This window comes from Homarus americanus, unplaced genomic scaffold, assembly GCF_018991925.1.
Source record: "Homarus americanus isolate GMGI-L3 unplaced genomic scaffold, GMGI_Hamer_2.0 scaffold5637, whole genome shotgun sequence".
Taxonomy (NCBI): domain Eukaryota; kingdom Metazoa; phylum Arthropoda; class Malacostraca; order Decapoda; family Nephropidae; genus Homarus; species Homarus americanus.
Window position 1 is genome coordinate 209,238 of NW_024725250.1, and position 13,139 is coordinate 222,376.

Consider the following 13,139-nt stretch of genomic DNA (forward strand, 5'->3'; position numbering starts at 1 on the left):
TCCCAGGATGTATACCAGCTCCTGCGGGCGGCTGGCTAATGGAGGCAGGATAAGTAAACATTAAATCACGGCGATAATGATGGTTAGTTCATGGTAATATAATGGTTAAAACTATTTATTTATTTAGAAGATGATAGTAAAAAAAATCCAAATGCCATTAGTTTTTCGAAGCGTTAATTTATCGTTAGGGTGGTTCATTCTCACCTGTTATGACTCCATATTCCCACACCACTCAATTGATTTCTTATCTAATCAGTGAAGACGTTTTGACCCCAAATGTTTCTTTGCTCTTATCTCAGCCATTCCTTACTCTATCAATTCCCTGAAACCAGACCATGTTCCCTAGAAGACCCGAACGAAATCCCCCTGGACAAAAGACCCCCATTTAAAGTGCAAAGTTAAGTTAGATTATGTTACACTAGGTTAGATTAGGTTAAATATTGAGTGGTTAATCTCAAGGTGAAATAAACTGGGAAAGGGAAGGCTAATCTTTAGGTTATCCCAAATTCATGCTGAAACTTTCTCTCATTTTAAAACATTAATATTTCACGCCCTACAGTATTTACTCTCCATCCAAACATCTTATCAGTCACTCCAACACTCTTTCCATCGTCAGTCTCAGGTAGCAACACGGCATTTTTCACGTCAACTTCCACTCTGTCAACACCATGTAACAGTAGTACAGTATTCGACAGTCACTTGCTTTTACTCCCATTCCACGTATTGTGAACATTTAATAACGGAGGTGATATCAGATAGCGCCAAACGCCTGCATTTTTTACTGTTAACTATATATATAACTATTTATACATTCAAGCTTTTTTTAAATTTAAATAGGAAAGATAACACCTCGACAGCCTTTCTATAAGCTTATTTTGTATTTGACCCCACATAAGGTCAACAACTTACCACTTTGTCCTTTTCTAAGCCATCCTCTTTCCACGATAAAGCCTCACTCTTATCTTCTATATTAAGCAGTTTTGTAATGCTTCTTTCTCATTGTTTCAATATCGTGGAAGAGGAACACTTCAACTGTCCTCTTTTCCACATAAATTCGGTCATGTTTATACTCCCGCCCTTCAGTGCCGATTACTTCACCTATACTTGCTAATTCCCCATTCCTTTTCTTCCTCTTTCTATCGCCTGTGATGTTTTTCTCATACATTGGAAATTATCTATTCTCTCTACAATTCCTAATTCTTTTGTATCTATTTCTCTTTTCTCAATCACTAAAACATTCTCCTTTTGTTTTCCTTTGTCTTCAGTATCTTTAATTCTTTATCCCAGCCACCTTTGATACACCAGTCTCTCTCTCTCTCTCTCTCCTGCGTTAATCTCTTCCATTTTCTCTAAAGGTTTCGTTCACCTAGCCAGTCTTCATCTCTCTTTCTTTTCCTCATTCTTGCCACCTCCTTAACTATTTTTTTTTTACTTTTTTGCCCCTTCACTACTTGCAGGTAAACATGTGTATTTCTTGGATCGCCTGAAGATTAGACACACCAGTTTATTTTTACCTAACCTAATCTTATCAAACCAAATCTAATGCAATCTAATCTAACTATAACCATAACCTAACCTTTTCAGGTACCGTTAGGGTGTTTAATGATCAGATGAAACAAGCTGGTGGCTAATCTCTAGGTGGTCCTCTACTACTGTTGTGAAAAGCTGCATTAACCCCGAAAAAAAAACCCCTCTTGACAACGTTCTTAAGAAACTTGCATAACAACGAGTTAATTAACACTTAACAAGATTATATAAAACCTTTGCTTATAGACAAATTAATTGCAATTAACGCCTGATAATCTAAAATAGATAATTAATTTTTCTGATTAAAATATCAGCTCAGGAGTAAAAATCAATAAGCGACCTTGCCAGGATTCGAACCTGGAATCTTCTGATCCGTAGTCAGACGCGTTATCCGTTGCGCCACAAGGCCTTATAACAATGGTATATTTGCCTTGTTTTATACTGTTAAATTTGTTTACAGTAGATGTGCGTTTGTTTATCACCTAACTTGCCAAAAAAACAAACACGCTAGCTTGTCCACCTGTATGCCTACCTATCTGTTTTTCATTAGCCAGTACGCTTGTCTGCTAGCTAGGCACCCTCCTCCTTCTACAGTAAACAACACGAGAAGAAAATATATACCGTACTCAGTACAGGATACTTAAATCCCCAGCACAGAACACTTTAAACCTCCCAGCACAGAACACTTTAAACCTCCCAGCACAGGACACTTTAAATCCCCAAACACAGGACACTTTAAACCTCTAAGCACATGACACTTTAAACCTCCAAGCACATGTCACTTTAAACCCCCCAGCACAGGGCACTTTAAACCCCCAGCACGGGACACTTTAAACCCGCAGCACAGGACATTTTAAACCCCCCAGCACACGACACTTTAAACCCTACAGCACAAGTCACTCAACCAAAAAGCATTGTGATGGTTAAACTCAAAAGTGAAATTATCTGGAGTGGAGACCAGTCAATTCTTAAATAAACAACCTTAATTAACTTCAATTCCCCCCAAACAACTCCTTTAACTTCACAAGTATTGTTACGCGTTTCCTTCCTTTAAAATAAACGATCTAGTGGGGGTTTTGACTCAGTACTTAAGCAAGTTCACTCAACAATACGCAACAGTACACCGGCATGCACTTGACATTTTCCTCAAACTATAAATTCCCTTATTTCACCCATATATAATAAAATAAATCTATCCCAAAACATATTTATATGAAGCAAAATACATTTACTATAAGTTTATATATTTAGCCAAAGTATGATAAATAAAACCGAGTATAAAACGATGGAAAACATACCTTGAATGTGAAGAGACAGCTCGAATCCGGTGGCCTTCCTTGTAGTCAGGGTCGAAATAACTCCCAGCTTGACCTACACCAAATCACCTGTTTGAACAACCTCGTTTCCAACAATGTGTCAGCTTTTAGTGTTGACAAATCGTGGTTGCCAATCTGGTACTAAAACATGGCTACCAACTTTAATAACCTCAATTATACCATAAGAAATACGTAACTTTATTTCTAATTAAAATAACAGCACCCTTGAAATAAATATCACTCAGAAAACCTCACCTGGCAAAATATAGACGTATTAATTCCCTGACTACAATGAGGTAATTTACCTTAGTCACGGTTGTTAACACAGATTTAGTAATAGATAGATATAGATAAAGATAGATATTTAATGTTTTAATGCTTTTATTGCTAGTTATATAAAGACTGTACGTTTATATAGTATATCCTCCTCATGTCCTGTGCAAGGGGTTTAAAGTGTCCTCTCCCATGGGTATCGAGTGCTTGTTGGGGTTAGGTGAATATTTTTTATACCATTCACAATATTTTAAATTTTAAACTTTTAAATGTTACAGAATTTACTGATCCAATTAAACTGGAAGTACAGGGTATTTGGAAGTATCTACCATTTAAAGATTCTTCCTTTCCAGATGAATGATGGAGAATCCAGTTGCTGGTTATACAATTTCCTTGAATTGTGTAGATCTGGGAAAATGTTGCTGTACCAGACATGAGAATTACTTACCACTGATCAACAAGGATATCTTATGTTGGCATTTCACAAATTTTCAGGCAAAACTGTGGTTGTTTTATAGTAAAGTGCGGCACAGTGGGTAGTTAAGGCATGTAATTGATCATAACTTCTTAGAAGCAATTTTAAGATTTCAAACTACAGAGAGATGTTCTTAGATGCCTCAGTTTTTTTTTAGCTCCTATAATTCAGTGCAAAGTTAAGTGTACTTTTCAGTCCAAGTGTTTGTACACAGCAGATTCGGTTTTCACTGGATGTATTAAACACAGAGTAATGGTTCAATGTGGAAATCTTGATGTAGCACTTTACTGAAGTTATTGCTGGACAATCGCCTCAAAACTAAAAGATTACATTTGTTGAATTCCTTAAGTAAATTAATGTAGCTATCCTTATTTCATTATGAATCACTTCATTTTGTAACAAAGACAAATCATCTTATTTCATCACTAAATATTAATCCTGACAGGTAAAACTTTGCATTATTTAGTCAGTGATTGGTGTTCATTAAAGCAAATCTATTCATATAAAGAAAAGAATGGTCAAAATGTGATTCTTAATCACCTGCCTTTGTAGTGTTAAAATAACTTGCGTTGAATCTACAGTAATTCGCATTTATCAGGCATACTATACTATACCTGTGCAAGGATTCAGTATGTATACAGTACAGTATAGGTAATGTAGGTATACAATGTACAGTTGACAAAAACTTCTTCACTTTTTGTGATACAATTGACCAATGCTCTCTAGTCTTGCTTTATACTGGGAACCTGGCTGTCTTGATGTAGCAGCTACCATTAGTGGCTTTGAGTGTTACATGTGCTACTCTATTCCTGCCATTTTCTGTAAGGACAATATCCCAGTGTTTCTGTAGCAGTGTGAGTAAAAGAAACACACACACATAAAATATAAAACTTGAACCATACACACCTGTACTTACATTGTCAGTTATAATTCTCATTTTGGTTCATATTCATTTACAGTATCAGCATAGTAACTGTAATCTAATTCTTATTGTCAATCATGTTATAAGATAGAAAATTTTATAATACAGTAATGGTAAATTATGAAAATAGTCATGACATATGAGGTAAATAAGTAGTATTAGGATACATTATACCTGTACTGTGAAAATATCTTGCTTTGAAACCTTTTAATTGGAAATATTAACATTGTAACTTTTATTCTACATTTCTACATTAACTTTTGAAAGTACAGTACTGCAATTTCATAAGGATAAATAAATTAGTAACAAAATTTAACATTTAGCAAATTTGGGGGGGGGGGGCTTAAATGAATGTGCTTATCTAGTTTGAATGAATTAAAATAGTTAAACAGGTAATGTTGCCTCAAAGGTTCCCTGTACTGTACACCTAAGAAATAATAAATTACTACACTACTGTACTTGGAAACTTTCTCCTATGTTTACAATCCCAGTAGTAAAATCCCACGAGTGAATATAATGAGATCCGTGATTGGCTGATTTTCCTTGATACTGCAGGCAAAACAGTACTTGTTCATTATTTCGAAACCCACAACAAATCCAGTGCATACTTCAATTATTACTCCCATGCCTGTCTTCGAAGTGTGACCTCGTTTCATCCATGTGCCATCATATGATATGTCAATGTTTAAAACACCGTCTTCTTGTTTCTCCTTAAAATGATTCTTCATTGCACCAGTGATCCATTTCAAGTATTGGTAATACTTGTAGTTACCCATAGGTGGCATTCCAAGTACACCCTGGATTCTTCTTAGTCCAGCTAGACCATAATCATCAGTCACTGACAAATAAACTAGCCTCACATTTGTCTTGAGGACAGGTGACCCTTCTGGCAGCATGTCTTGGGAGACCCGGTCAGGCTTGTTATTTATCTTCTTGTCACATATTTCACAATTTAGCTTGATGGTGCTATCAAACCCATCTGCTTCATACTGAATTGAACAGCTGTCATCACCGCATGATATGTAGGGCCCGAAGACATTACTTACTCTTCTCTTCGTGATAATGATGCATTCATCCTCTTTCTCTCTTCACTCCAGTGCTTCTTCAGTGCTTCTGCGAGCTGTTTCTTGAGTTTTACTTGGTGTGGCATCCTTAATATAAAGTGAAAAAGCTCAAATGGTGCGGGTATGTTGGTGATAAGGGTGGCACGAGAGCAACACACAGTCGAAAAACTTCACCTCCCGCTTCTTTTGTGGGTAACTGAGGAGTACATTAAGAAGCTAGGGGTTATTTGTATGAGAAGTAAAATAACCAGGAAATAAATAACATAAGGAATTAATAAAGTAAGACATTGAAAGAAAGAGTGTTTGAAGTAGAAAATAAAACAGAAACAATTATAAAGAAATAAAGAAAAGAAAGAAAGAAGACAAAAAAGAACGGAGAAAAATAAGTAAATTGATGAAGAAAGAATATATATTCAGGCTATATAAAATTGTAAGGGAGCAGTAATCTCAAAATGTGCTCCCTTATAAAATGGTGACAACAGTGTAAATAATAACATTACCCACCCCTACAGGGTTGTCTAAGGCTCTAAGGAATGGGTGGCCCAACCATTATCTTGCATAGGGCCCTTCAGAAGCTAGAGCCAGCCTTGATTGACAGACTGACAAATACTGTACTTGTATTGATAAATTGATTGATAGATATAATAAAACAGTGAGATAGGTATTGATAGACATATAGATACTGATAGATAATGGATAGCTAAAATGATAGATATATTAAAAGGCACATAAAGACAGATAGGGACATGAAACTACATAAGTACTATACCGTGATTGAATGAGTGACGAGAAATTTACGTTAATTTTGTGTACAACAGTTGCATTCCTCACAAATAAATTTTTCTTAAAACAAAATATCAAGACACATAAAGGTTCAATATATGTACGGTATACAAAATACAGGATGATGATTTATTAAATTTTGTGGTTCTCATCCCCCATAAATAAAAAGACAGACAAAGACAAATGACTAAGAGGAACACAGTTATAAACAACTTGTCCACAGTGTGACAGGCAGAAAGATTTACTCTATAGGCTATGAGAGCTGCTCCTATAGCTTAGCTTGCCATATGTGGTGATGCTAGTAGTGGTGATGATGCAGGTGGTGATACTGGTGATAGTGGTGCTGGTGGTGGTGGTTTTATAGTGTACATTGGAATGAAGATCTACAATGGCAGGTCTTTGTCTCAGGTTCCAGTTATCATTTTCAGTTGTGATGGTGTAGTAGTTCAGTTCCCCAAGGTTTAGTCTTTAACTCGCCTGTAACAAACAAACAAAATTTAACACACACCAATATTTATGATTAAAATATGTCTATGAATTACCACCCAGTACATTAGTTGTTTGTTTAATGCAAGTTTGGTTTATGTGAACTTTCTTGGGAACTTGAATGCTCGAGAAACACTAATATTTTCCTAAATATTCCCCCAGCTTAATTAGTGGTACTGTACATTTAAATGGTGGGAAATACAATAAAGAGAGATATGTAATAAAGATGGATTCACCGATACACACACACAAAAATAAAAAAATATATATAAAAGTAAATACACGGTAGGTACTGATAGATATAAATTGACGGACAGAAAAATACTTGAACTTCAGAACTGTAGTTCGGGATCCGATAGTTTGACAGCTTCGATGGTTTAGCACGATTTGTATCTGGTGATCTTGGTTTTAATTTGTGTAGTCAATGATAATCAACAACATGAACAGACAAAATTATAGATATACCGGGTACTTGTTGGTTTTCTATATTTACTTTTATTTACCACATAAATTCAAGTACGTATAGTTCAAGTTTTTACGATCAAATTTTTATGCAGAAAGTAGGGGATATAAACTGTACGCAAATTATTTTTGCGGGGTTAAAATTTCTGCATTTCTGTGGGTTATTTACAATGCTACCGGTAGGCTAACCTTACCGAGCTGTGAGGTGTTATGGTTATTTTGTAACTCGTAATTTTGGGTTGATATACGTATTTTTTTTTATTCGGCTATATGCACTCAAAATCCTCCATACTTATTGTGAAAAAAGCAAACCTGTCCCACGCGCTGGCATCTTAGTTACACGGGTCTAAGATAAGATTTGCTCCGTTTTGAGAAACTTCTTAAGTTCTTAGCCCCCAGAACCCCCAAATTTTGTTCGAATCTTCCGAAATCTGGATTTACCGGGTCCGAATCTTTGAGGATTCACTGTACTGTATTTGTAATACTGTAGTAACACAAGACTCGTCACTATAATCACATCTCCCCACCCTCTCCCTGCCACTCCAGGCCAAGTTGTGAACTACGTTATGGTCATTTTTGACTGGTAATTGCGAGCCGATAGATGGTACGTAATTTTCTTTGTCGTTTTTAACTATGTTACATGCACACACAATCTTACACACTGAATGTGCCAAAAAATAAACTACAGTACTCCCTCTTTATCGACGGGGGTTACGTTCTGTAGACGGCCGTCGATAAAGAAACCGTCGATACCGTGATGGTTACGTAATTTTTCTAACTATTATTAGCATATGTTGAATAAATGTACCTTTAAGCATTAATGCGTTTCCTTTACACATAACCTTAAATAATAGTGTATAAATAATAATATAATAAGTGGACAAAAATACTAGCAAACTTACGATTTCATTTATTGAAGTGAACATCGGTCCTTACAGTAAACAATACAGTGTACAGTATATACAAGTGTGATGATTGAGGCTTATTAAAAGCCTGACCAGTCAGATGAGTATGATGAGTCAAGGTCTGCATCTTCTTGAGGGGTGTGGGCAGGTACTGCGTCTTGTTGTTGTGAGGTGCCGGCAGCTTCTACGTCTTGTTGTTGTGAGGTGTCGGCAGCTTCTGCCTCCTGTTGCAGGATGCCGGCAGGTTCGGCGATGGCAGGCACTCGGCGACTGAAGAAGTTGGTGATGGTGGTCTGTGCTTTCTTGCTTCTCATTTCCCTCTGCAGTTCTATATATGGCAACATAACATTTTCAATAGCTCTCTTTGCTTTAAGGGACCTATCAAGGGAGGGATCAATGTCATAGAGACGAGCAGAGAGGGCCTTACTTATTCTTATTACTTCACCAAGATTATCTAAAGTTAAGTTCTTATTTTCATCATCACTCACTTCATCTTCTGTTTCATCCTGCAGCTCCACTAATTGTTCTAGTTCATCACTTGTAAATGGATCCCCAACATTTCCCAATAACTCTTCTTGCACCTCTGCCGCTGTTAAGTCAGAGAACCCTTCACCTCCAACTTCATTTGCCATAGTTATTATGTTGCGTAACTGAGGCTCGGCTGTTGGGAACCCTGTGAATGTTGGGACAATTTCAGGCCACAATACGTAAATAATTATCACAAGGCAAAAAACATAAAAGGGAATAAACTTTCTTCGTGTGTTAAGAGTTCATACTGAGCGGGGAGAGGGAAGTGAGGGATCTGAGCTGTCCCCTGTGTGTAGTGAAACGATTGACAAATTGAGTCGTCTAGCAGCAAAATGGCAATATCTGTACAGTATATTTTGTTTTATTTATTGATATTATTTTTAACTTCCTCACATGATGAAAAAGGGTGTTTAATCTTCATGCAATCTATTCTTTCATCTGAGGTTCTAACTATGGTCAGTAATGAAACAGTTCATGACATGGTGACAAACTTCACAAGTGGAGCAATTTAGCCAAGTGACATAAACGGAGCCAACAGAGGTTAATGAACAGTCATTCAATTTACATATTGAAGCTAAATACTGAAAAGAGGTGAAGGTGAGATGAGGTTAGCCATATGCTCCACCTTTACCTTTCCTACAGTCAACATTACAACAAACAATTACAGTCAGGGTTGGCTGATTGAACCATGGTAAAAAAATAATTTAATCCTCTCATGTTGTTTTTATTACTTACAGATGGTTTTAATGATTGATAATAGATTTTGAAAAGCTGATGATAGGGTGAACAGAAATGCAATGTGGGAGGCATTACAAATGTATGGGGTGGGAGGAAGGCTATTAAATGCAGTAAAATCATTCTACGAGAACAGCAGGGCAACAGTAAGAGTAAATGGGAATAAAATTGAAAATTTTCAAATATACTGCACAGTATGTGGGTGTTAGACATGGACAGTGGCGGCTCATGACTCTAATTCGTGGGGGTGCTGCTTCAAAACATTTTTAAGAATTGCTTTAATATTGTGTAAGACACACACACACACACACACAGAAATACAGTATATATATATATATATATATATATATATATATATATATATATATATATATATATATATATATATATATATATATATATATATATATATATATATATATATATATATATATATAATGATAAAAATAATAAAATACTAAAAGTATGGTAAAAAAAAAATAATAACACTTATAGATAAAATACTCCAGTCTAGCTTCATCCAAATTTATTTAAAAATAAAATCCATTCTTCTTGTTTTCCTCTGAGCAAAAAGGTCAACAACTTTCTCATTGATGTTTGGATGACTGTTAAAGAAATTTTTCTCCGTTGAAATCATTGCAAGTGCATTTAGCCTTTCCTGATTCATAGTGCTCCTCAGAAAAGTTTTGATTATTTTTAATGTTGAAAAGCAGCGTTCAGGCTCTGATGTAGTCATAGGAATTGTCAAATTCTTCTACACAATAAAGTTTCTGGAAAAAAAAATGAATACAAAATGTAGTCTCTATGAGTATGAATCATACGCATCATCCGGTGTGGTGCTTACGCGCCGTCTGCTATATCAAGAGTATTTGAATGTGATAAATAGTAGATGATGTGATATCATACAGTATGATATCACATCATCTACAATTTATCTCATTCAAATACTCTTGATATAGCAGATGGGGCGCGTAAGCACCACACAGGATGATGCGTAAACACTACCTCCCACACTGATAGCCAGATCGGCACTGTGTGATCCACAGTGCTCGCCCCCGCTTGCCTCCAGGACATGCGTGCATGCGTGCGACAAAGCAAACGCCCGTTTTTGGAACTGTCGAGTAAGAAAGTTCCACACACAGGGATTTTTGTTGTTTTCTTGGAATAAGAGGATGGCCATTGACATTAAGTTTAAGGATTATTGAAAATAGTTTTAAATATCTTGTACAAGTATAAATAAACATATATGATATATTATATTATATAATACATATATATCGGGTGAAATAGGGGGTGCTGCAGTTCCACAGTGCCTACCGACGAGCCGCTACTGGACAGGGATGCATTATGTTCCTGTGGTTTTTAATATATACAGTACGTACATGGATGTGAATTACAGTATTATACACTGGTGAAAGTGGTGATAATAAGCTTTCTTCCAGGACTCATTACAAGGGAGCCAAGTTACTACTGACCAGTATGACTGGTGACTGCTTCTGCTTATAGTTGGGCTTTGAGCCTGTGATTCTAATGTGTTCAGATCATGTAAGTATTATATGGGTCCAGGGGAGCCAAGCTGCCACTGTCTATCTCTCTCTCTCTCTCCCCAACTATACTTAAATGACTTCTTTAAGACTTTCAACTGTAAAAGTAGAATAGTTTTTTCCATGCATTAAGATGAACTTAAACTTACTTTTACTTTTATCCTCTTCGCCACTGATCGACTTGTTAGCCGCTTGGGCGATCGGTCACGTCTCTGTCACGCACTGTTGGAGCTTTAGCCATTAATCATGTAGGATTACGTGGATATACAATCCCTAGAAAGAATTCGGAGGGGAATGACAAGACAAATCCAAGGCATTAAGAACCTGGTGCATATATGGTATAAACAACACGTGTTTATGCTCGATGAAAACAAATACTAGTACTGTACTTACTTAAACCCCTGTAATTTCTTTGAAACCATTTATATACGTTTGGAATTTGATATATTATATATAAATCTATCCAATACATCAGTTTGTGAGCTACTTAAAGCTAACAATGACATAACAAAAAACATGTGCTGAATTATATTCATCATTTAACTACTCTAAATTAATGAATTCAAATCTATGATCACCTCTACCCTTACTACACAAGAAGATTAACATGTCCAAGTCTTACCTTTGATGAAATCCAGTCCAGAAAAAGAGAAATGAGAATAAAAGTACTGTAGACCGATAAGTTCCTCCACTCTCTCACTACGTGTTTAGGAGACTGGTGCTGTCTGCCTTCAGTTGTGACGTCATCACCAGATTTGCACGGGAGACCCAGGCCTTCGCTTTTAGGTGGCCTTGGTAGAGTCCCCCAGCTAGGAAGTTAGGTAAGGTTAGGTAGCTTTCTCTGGTTAGGTTGGTGTGGTCTTCTCACAAGGCTTTGGCCACTTGTGTTTCTTATTAACTAAGGTTAGGTTATTTTTAATTTAAAACTAACTCCATTTTAGCACCTTTGCCCAAACTACGACAGGGTCCAATGCTAAATACAGTGAATTGCGGCTTTTTAAATTAACTTTCTATAAAAACTCGGCGATGGGTATATCGTCTATAACTACCATAATTTTTTATAAGAAGCAAAGTACATTTATTTTCATAATGAAATATACTCACAATGTCTAAAAATGTGTTTCATTAAAAATACATGGAGGATAATTGTCTGGTTGTCGGTAAGGTAGATTTTTAGACTAAGCAGAAGGAGTTAATAGATTGTTAAGAAACTTTGTGGAGATGTTAATTACATTCTATTAAAAAGATACAGTAAATGGATACGAGAATCCATTCAGAGATGTTAGGTTAGGTTTGGGGGTCATAACTATGAAACAGGAGATTTATGACATAAATGGATGTTACGGTAGAATCAAATGACTTAATGAATCAAATTTTAAGCTTCAAAGGGAGTTGGGAGTTGGTCAATAAATTTACCAAACACATTGCTAAGCTCGAGAGCCATATTGGTTGAAAATGGCAAATTTACCGGTTATTTTGGTAAGTTAGGTAGACTACGGTTAATATTTGGAAGGTGCCACCACCTAAATGACTTTTGAAAATGGGTTTTTATAGTATAAATCATCAAGTTAAATACAAATATGACCTTTATTGTCGTCTGAAATTAGCAGTAGTTGAGCTATTAAAAAAATGGGAGATCAAACAATGTAAAAACCTCAAAACTAAATAAAAACTAACTTAACCTAATCTAAGCTAACCTAACCAGATGGCAACTTCTAAATATTAACAATAGATTGTCTATAACATTTTCACAAAGTTTCGTCCAAATATATTCACTCCTTCTGGTGTTAGTAAAACCAAATCAGAAAAGTTGGTCAAATGTTCATCACTAACATCCAGTTGACCCTAGTACCAGTATCTTCTTTCTCTGGGTAGGGCACGGCAGGGTGAGGCAGGGCAGGGCAGGGTGAGGCAGGGCAGGGCAGGGTGAGGCACGGCTGGGCAGGCAGGGTGAGGCACGGCTAGGGAGGGCAGGGCTGGGCAGGGCAGGGCAGGGCAGGGCAGGGCAGGGTGAGGCACGGCTGGGCAGGGCAGGGTGAGGCACGGCTAGGGCAGGGTGAGGCACGGCTAGGCACGGCTAGGGAGGGCGAGGCACGGCTAGGCAGGACAGGGCACGGCT

General features: G+C 36.7%; 1 long non-coding RNA gene and 1 other non-coding gene across 6 annotated transcripts; both read right to left on the bottom strand.

Moving 5' to 3' along the window:
- Positions 1-1,863: 1,863 nt before the first annotated feature.
- Trnar-acg lies at positions 1,864-1,936 on the bottom strand. The gene has a single exon. It is a non-coding gene; the product is annotated as a tRNA-Arg (tRNA).
- Positions 1,937-4,693: 2,757 nt separating this feature from the next.
- On the bottom strand, positions 4,694-12,975 carry LOC121864775. 5 transcript variants are annotated; one of them, XR_006088656.1, is made up of 5 exons: positions 12,125-12,975; positions 11,643-11,829; positions 11,170-11,242; positions 6,606-6,837; positions 4,694-5,773 (listed from the first exon to the last, which is right to left on the bottom strand). It is a non-coding gene; the product is annotated as an uncharacterized LOC121864775 (long non-coding RNA). The 5 variants fall into 5 exon arrangements; XR_006088655.1 differs by having other exon boundaries at positions 4,694-6,837; positions 12,125-12,974; XR_006088654.1 differs by lacking the exons at positions 4,694-5,773; positions 6,606-6,837 and adding an exon at positions 8,605-8,886 and having other exon boundaries at positions 11,170-11,293.
- Positions 12,976-13,139: the final 164 nt, after the last annotated feature.